The sequence below is a fragment of the Triticum aestivum genome, chromosome 6B (genome assembly GCF_018294505.1).
Source record: "Triticum aestivum cultivar Chinese Spring chromosome 6B, IWGSC CS RefSeq v2.1, whole genome shotgun sequence".
In the NCBI taxonomy this organism is placed as follows: Eukaryota; Viridiplantae; Streptophyta; class Magnoliopsida; order Poales; family Poaceae; genus Triticum; species Triticum aestivum.
Window position 1 is genome coordinate 133,946,923 of NC_057810.1, and position 8,543 is coordinate 133,955,465.

Here is an 8,543-nt window from a genome sequence, read left to right on the forward strand (position 1 = left end):
CTCCGTAAGAGACCCATCACTCCTCTTAATAGCAAAAATATTAAATTTTTTCGCCCTCCAAGAGGCCTTTCTCTGATAAAATTTTGTATTACAGTCCCCCAAAATCATTTTCTCAATACATGACCTTTGTTTCCACGTAACTTCTTCCTTTATAAGTAGCTCATCCATCTCCAGGAGAATTTCCTTTCTGTCCATCATGGCCGCCTTATCGCTCCTTTTAAAAAGAGCATTTAATATTTTGCGAGCAGCTTCCAATTTTTTGGGGAGATAACCAATATGATCCTGACTCCAGGAATGCAATGATTTCATCAATTACCCAGATTAGTCGCCACATCCTTCAAATCCCTCACTTGCATACTTTTATTCCAGCACGCTTTAACCTGTTCGTCCAGAGCCAGACTTTCCCTCTCCCAAAAAGCTTCATATCTCAAATGTTTTTAAAGGCGACGTTACGCTGATTACCCATCAGCTGAATATACAAAGGGCAATGATCTGACCTGGAAGAAATAATGTGTGACACTGTACAATGAGGGAACATTGAAGTCCATTGTGGACAAGCGACCGCACGATCCAGTTGCACCTTCACATTTCAATTTCCTTCCTACTTATTATCATACATCCAAGGCACACCATAAACCCCCAGATCAAATGGGTTGCACCCAGAGCGAACCTCCCAGAAATTTGCCATGAGTTTAGGTGATCTTGTATTACGTGAGAAATGCTCATATTGCCACATAGCTTCATTAAAATCTCCGACCATAAACCAAGGACCAGAACCAAGAGATTTAATCTGTCTCAAAAGCTCCCACATTACGTACCTTTGACTCGCCTTCGGTTCGCCATAAACCAAAGTGCACCTCCATTTTGATCCACCACTCTTGCAAATATACAAGTCAATAAAATGATCGCCAAATTTGTTGAACTCCACAGAGAAGCACTCATCCCAAAAAACCGCTAAGCCACCGCCTTTGCCTTTACCCGAAACTGTAAAAACATTTTTCATACCCAAATGATACCACAAACTCTCAACATAATCTTTATTTTTCCTAGTTTCAGAAAGAAAAACAATGTTGGGTCGGTAAGACTTATTGAGCCAAACTAATTCTTGAACTGTACGAGGCCGACCCAGCCCTCGACAGTTCCAGCTTAGTATTTTCATGGCTCCCGATGGGCGTCATCATACGTGCCCGTCAGTTGACCGACAGCCCCTGGGTCGGTAGCTTCCTTAGCAGAGCCCTCACCATCTTTTCCTCCCCCATAGACTCTCTTCTTCTACCTTGAACCTCATCCTCTCCTCCATCTACCTCTTTTGTTACATGCACCATATTCCCATCTATGCCTACCAGAGTTTCCACCCTCTATACACACACTTGAATTTTCTTCTAAATTGGCATATTCGTGTAGTGAACAAATAAATAAGAGGGTTCATGATATTTCACTTTTATTAGTCATTAGTGATCACATCGAAATGATTATCTTGGAAAATCTGAGATTATTAGGTTTAAAAATGGTGAAAATGAATAGAAAAATATACTCATCAAATTACTAGACCTTCGACCCGCGGTTGATCTCATAGCTTGCCGTGACAAGCTCCATGGGCTCCCGCTATGATGCCGACACGGGCACGTCCATGGCGAGCCTCGACGTGCACCTCGTGGATCGGCGTTCGCCGCAACCGCATCATGGTTTGGGTGGGGAGGGAGTGTTAGGACCCTGGCAACCACTTCACCTTAACTAAACAAGGTGACACCTGCGCTACACACAACATTGAAGACGCAGAGTTCAGCCTCTAGGAAATGGACGGCTGGGATCAAATGAGTTAAGTGGACATCAACGGCTCGCCACGGTTCCTATTCACCATCTCCCATTGTTGTCAACAGCTAGACTGTAACAGTGACAATGACGACTTCTTCTCCATTCCAGAACATTGCCACCTTCTCCCAATTATAAAGGCTCGCCTGCTGATCTGGATCTCATCTTCCCCTTCTCCAAGTTGTAATAGCTAGACTAGAACTTAGAACCCTAGACTACTTGGTAGAACAGGTCCATCCACAAACTTTTATCAAATTATCTCTCTATTAATGCAAGTTGGGCTGGTTCGAGTGGAATTGTTGTTTGTGATTATCTCGGGTCCTGTCAATTGGTATCAGTAGCCAGGCGATTTCTCGGAGGCGAATTGATCAAACACGCTATGGTTGGGTTTCCGCTTAGTAAAATTCCACAACAAATTGTCAATTGAGGCGGCGACATTCAACAGAGGCGAATTTCGGCAGCGGTAGGGCGAGGTCACTAACAAGCGTTTCAGACTCGTTCCGCTATGAAATTCCGGAGCCACGAGTGGTCACCATGCCTACCAGGACAAAGCATATGGATGAGATCTCGGATGAGCTAGAAGCTCTCCAGGCCGAGGTCCAAGCGCTCAGGCTGAAGCAGGATGATGACCCGCAAGTATACGGGATAGTTGTAGCCTCTTTCGATAAGTAAGAGTGTCGAACCCGACGAGGAGCTAAAGGTAGAACAGATACTCTCTCAAGTCCTATCGGCCAGTGATACGACTCTACGCACGCTTGACATTTGCTTTACCTAGAACAAGTATGAAACTAGAAGTACTTTGTAGGTGTTGTTGGATAGGTTTGCAAGATAATAAAGAACGCGTAAATAAAAACTAGGGGCTGTTTAGATAACGATGCAATAAATTAAATAAAGCGAGTGTGGAAAAGTGGTGGTAGGAGTTGTGAAAGTGTCCCTAAGAAATTGACTATGTTACTAGACCGATAGCAAGTTTTATGTGGGAGAGGCATAAGCTAACATACTTTCTCTTCTTGGATCATATGCACTTATGATTGGAACTCTAGCAAGCGTCCGCAACTACTAAAGATTCATTAAGGTAAAACCCAACCATAGTATTAAAGCATCAAGTCCTCTTTATCCCATACGCAACAATCCCCTTACTCGGGTTTATGCTTCTCTCACTCAAGCAACCCACCATAAAAGAATCATGAATGTATTGCAACACCATACAGCGGGAATCCCTCACGCTTGCGTGACACGGAGGGCACAATAGGACAACAACATAACCACAAGCAAATTAAATCAATCATAGCAATGCATCAACCACCAATAGGACAACGAAAATCTACTCAGACATCATAGGATGGCAACACATCATTGGATAATAATATGAAGCATAAAGCACCATGTTCAAGTAGAGGGTACAGCGGTTTGCGGGAGAGTGGACCGCTGTAGATAGAGGGGGGAAGGTGATGGAGATGTTGGTGAAGATGGCGGCAGTGTTGGTGAAGATCGCGGTGATGATGATGGCCCCTGGCGGTGTTTCGGCGCCACCGGAAGCAAGGGGAGAGAGCCCCCCTTCTTCTTCTTCTTCCTTAACCTTCTCCCAAGATGGGAGAAGGGTTTCCCCTCTGGTCTTTGGCTCCATGGCGTGGGAGGGGCGAGAGCCCCTCCGAGATTGGATCTATCTCTCTGTTTCTGCGTTCTGGAATTCTGCCCTGGCACCGTTTCCTTTATGTATCTGGAGATCCGTAACTCCGAATGGATTGAAACCTTCGCCCAGATTGTTTTCCAAAAATTAGCTTTCTTGCGGCCAAAGAAGGGCAGCAACCGCCTTATGGGTGGCCCACGAGGGTGGGGGCGCGCACACTTTAAGTGGGCTTGGACCCCTATCTCATGGCCACCTCGGGCATCATCTCGCGTTGATTCTTCCTCCCAAAAATCACAAATATTCCAAAATAATTCTCCATCCATTTTTATCCCGTTTGGACTCTGTTTGATATGGGGTTTCTGCGAAACATAAAACATGCAACAGACAGGAACTAGCACTGGACACTGGATCAATATGTTAGTCCCAAAAAATAGTATAAAAAGTTGCCAAAAGTATATAAAAGTTGAATAATATTGGCATGGAGCAATCAAAAATTATAGATACAACGGAGACGTATCAGCATCCCCAAGCTTAATTCCTGCTCGTCCTCGAGTAGGTAAATGATAAAAAAGATAATTTTTGATGTGGAATGCTACCTAGCATAATCTTAATCATATGTCTAATCATGGCATGAATATTAAGATACAAGTGATTCAAGGCAATAGTCTATCATTTGACATAAAAACAATAATACTTCAAGTGTACCAATAAAGCAATCATGTTTTTCAAAACAACATGGCCAAAGCAAGCTTATCCCTACAAAATCATATAGTTTGGCCATGCTTCATTTTCGTCATACAAAATGCCCCATCATGCACAACCCCGATGACAAGCCGGGCAATTGGTTCATACTTTTTAACGCGCTTCAGCTTTTTAAACCCTCACGCAATACATGAGCGCAAGCCATGGATATAGCACTATAGGTGGAATAGAATATAATGATGGAGGTTATGTGGAGAAGACAAAAAAGGAGAAAGTCTCACATCTATGCGGCTAATCAACGGGCTATGGAGATGCCCATCAATTGATGCCAATGCGAGGAGTAGGGATTGCCATGCAACGGATGCACTAAGAGCTATAAGTGTATGAAAGCTCAACAAAAGAAACTAAGTGGGTGTGCATCCAACTTGCTTGCTCATGAAGACCTAGGGCATTTGAGGAAGCCCATCGTTGGAATATACTAGCCAAGTTCTATAATGAAAATTCCCACTAGTATATGAAAATGATAACATAGGAGACTCTCTATATGAAGAACATGGTGCTACTCTGAAGCACAAGTGTGGAAAAAGGATAGTAACATTGCCCCTTTTCTTTTTCTTTTTTTCTTTTTTTCTTTTTGGGTGGGCTTCTTTTGCCTCCTTTTTTATTTAGGCTTCTTTGGCCTTTCCTTTTTTTATTTTTTTATTTTTATTTTTTATGGGGCAATGTTCTATAATGATGATGATCACACTTTTATTTACTTACAACTCGATATTACAACTCGATACTGGAACAAAGATATGACTCTATATGAATGCTTCCGGCGGTGTACCGGGATGTGCAACGATCTAGCATAGCAATGACATCAAAAAAACATCATGCTAGCTATCTTACGATCATGCAAAGCAATATGACAATGAATGCTCAAGTCATGTATATGATGATGATGAAAGTTGCATGGCAATATATCTCGGAATGGCTATGGAAATGCCATGATAGGTAGGTATGGTGGCTGTTTTGAGGAAGATATAATGAGGCTTATGTGTGATAGAGCGTATAGTACCACAGGGTTTGGATGCACCGACGAAGTTTGCACCAACTCTCGAGGTGAGAAAGGGCAATGCACGGTACCGAAGAGGCTAGCAATGATGGAATGGTAAAAGTGCGTATAATCCATGGACTCACATTAGTCATAAAGAACTCATATACTTATTGCAAAAGTTTATTAGCCCTCGAAGCAAAGTTCTACTACGCATGCCCCTAGGGGGATATATTGGTAGGAAAAGACCATCGCTCATCCCCGACCGCCACTCATAAGGAAGACAATCAAAGAAACACCCCATGCTTCAAATTTGTCACACAACGGTTACCATCTACCTGCATGCTACGGGACTTGCAAACCTCAACACTAGTGTCTCTAAAATCCACAACCACCCACTAGCATGACTCTAATATCACCATGTTTATATCGCAAAACTATTGCAAGGAATCAAACATATCATATTCAGCGATCTACAAGTTTATGTAGGTTTTTATGACTAACCATGTGAATGACCAATTCCTGTCATCTCTCTAAATAGATATAAGTGAAGCAAGAGAGTTTAATTCTTTCTACAAAAGATATGCCCACGCTCTAACAAATATAAGTGAAGGAAAAGAGCATTCTATAAATTGCGGTTTTCTATCTGAAGAGAAACAGGCAATCCAAACTTCAAATGATATAAGTGAAGCACATGAAGCATTCTATAAATCCATACTCAAAAGATATAAGTGAAGTGCAATGAGCATTCTATAAATCAACCAAGGACTATCTCATACCAGCATGGTGCATAAAAGAAAATGAAAACTAAATGCAAAAGACGCTCCAAGACTTGCACATATCGCATGAATGAAACGAATACGAAAACATACCGATACTTGTTGAAGAAAGATGGGATGCCTTCCGGGGCATCCCCAAGCTTAGACACTTGAGTCTCCTTGAATATTTACTTGGGGTGCCTCGGGCATCCCCAAGCTTTAGCTCTTGCCTCTCTTCCTTTTCCTCATATCGAGACCTCCTCGTTTAGACACTTCATCCACACAAAACTTCAACAGAAAACTCGGTAAGATCCGTTAGTATAATAAAGCAAATCACCACTCTAAGTACTGTTGCAAACCAATTCATATTTTGTTTTTGCATTTTTTCTACTGTAGTATAACTTTTCCATGGCTTAATCCACTAATATAAATTGATAGATTCATCAAAACAAGCAAACTATGCATCAAAAACAGAATCTGTCAAAAACAGTACAGTCTGTAGCAATCTGAACATCCACCATACTTATGTTACCCCAAAAATTCTACCAAATTTAGGAAAAATAAACAAGTTTTATATCAATACAGCACAAAAGGAATCAGAACCAATTGACGTTCCAGTTAAAAATGTAAAATCGCGCACTACAGCCAAAGTTTCTGTCCTGCACCGTACAAACCAACAAGCATTGTAAACATCCTTAGGCAAACCTTGGCACATTATTTTTATAATACAATGGAATTGCACAAGGGGATAATTATTTTTGATGAAAAGTTTCTGTAACCAAGATTCACAACGTTTCCGTGAGCATGAACAAAGTTCAAGGAGCTCTCCCACTTCAACAATGCTTGTCTCTCTCACTTTCACTTTCCTTTTTGAAAAGGTTTCGGTTCCCCTTTTTTTAGACTATATGAAAGCACTCAATAGAAATAAATGACTCTCTAAAACTTCCGGGTTGTCTCCCTGGCAGCGCTTTCTTTAAAGCCATTAAGCTAGGCATTTAGTGCTCAAGTAATGAATCCACCCGGATCCCAAGGTATATCAAAGCCAATTTTAATTAACAATGATTTGTAATTTAGTAGTGAGCACAAAGTAACATATATCAAGCAAAAACGAAGTCTAACTCTCTTGCTATGCATCGGCATGTCATAAAAGAACAATTCATGCAAACCAAGTAAAGGCCAATGCATAGTATAAGCAGTTTCTTGCAATTCTATCGTGTTGGAAACATAGAGAGGTGGAGATATAGTTCCTCTCTCATAATAATTGCAAGTAGGAGCAGCAAGCACATGCATATTATATCTATCAAAATCATCATGTGCAATGGTAAAAGGCAACCCATCAATATAATCCTTACTAAGCACAAACTTCTCCGATATAGTGTAGTCGGGAGAATTCAAAAAGATAATAGGACTATCATGCATGGGTGCAATAGCAACAATTTGATGTTTAACATAAGGAACTATAGCAAGTTCATCTCCATAAGCATAATTCATATTGGCATCTTGGCCACAAGCATATCAAGCATCATCAAAAAGGGATATTTCGAGAGAATCAACAGGATCATAGCAATCATCCTTCGGTAAGCACGAAGGGGAATTAAACAATGTATGAGTTGAAGAGTTACTCTCATTAGAGGGTGGGCACGGGTGATCAATCCGCTCTTCCTCCTTTTGTTCTTCGCTCTCCTCATCATCTTTTTCATCCAATGAGCTCACAGTTTCATCAATTTCTTCTTCCATAGCTTCCTGCAAAATATTAGTCTCTTCTTGGACAGCGGAGAATTTCTCAATATATAGTTTAACATAGGCATTAGAAGCATAATTATCATAACAATATTCAAGTATGGCAAAATTTTCAGATTTGTAGAGAGTAGCATCATACTTTTCAATCAAAGAAGCAATTTCATAAGCATCCTTAAAAGCAACAAATTCTTTAATTTGTTGAACATCATAGTAATTATAAACACCCTTAGCATATGAAGATACGATCCCATTGTCAATAAACTCACATTGGTAGGGAAGGTGTTTCTTAGGGTTTTCAGAACAACAAGTAATATCATATATTTCACATAAATTCCAAGCATAGCATTGCAAACGATGAATTTGATCCAGTAAAAGTTTCCCCTTTTCAGATATATGGTGTTGCACAAAACAAGCATGCTCATCTTAATATTTGCCCTCAACTAAGCTAGTGGGGGTTTCAGCACGAGCACAAAGGGATCGAAGATGATCCAAGTAAAAAGCTTCAGGAGTGTGATAGATTTTGAGTGGTTTTGCAACCATTGGTTCAGTAGGTACAACTAATTTTTTTGGTATTTTGCGTTTCCTACCCATAATTAAAGATAGAAAACAACTAAGAACAACAAATAAAAATTACTTAGTGATAAAGCAAACAAGCACACATCGGAATATTCACCCCACGCTATGACTCCCCGGCAACAGCGCCAGAAAAAGGTCTTGATGACCCGCAAGTATACGGGATAGTTGTAGCCTCTTTCGGTAAGTAAGAGTGTCGAACCCAACGAGGAGCTAAAGGTAGAACAAATACTCTCTCAAGTCCTATCGGCCACTGATACGACTCTACGCACGCTTGACGTTCGCTTTACGT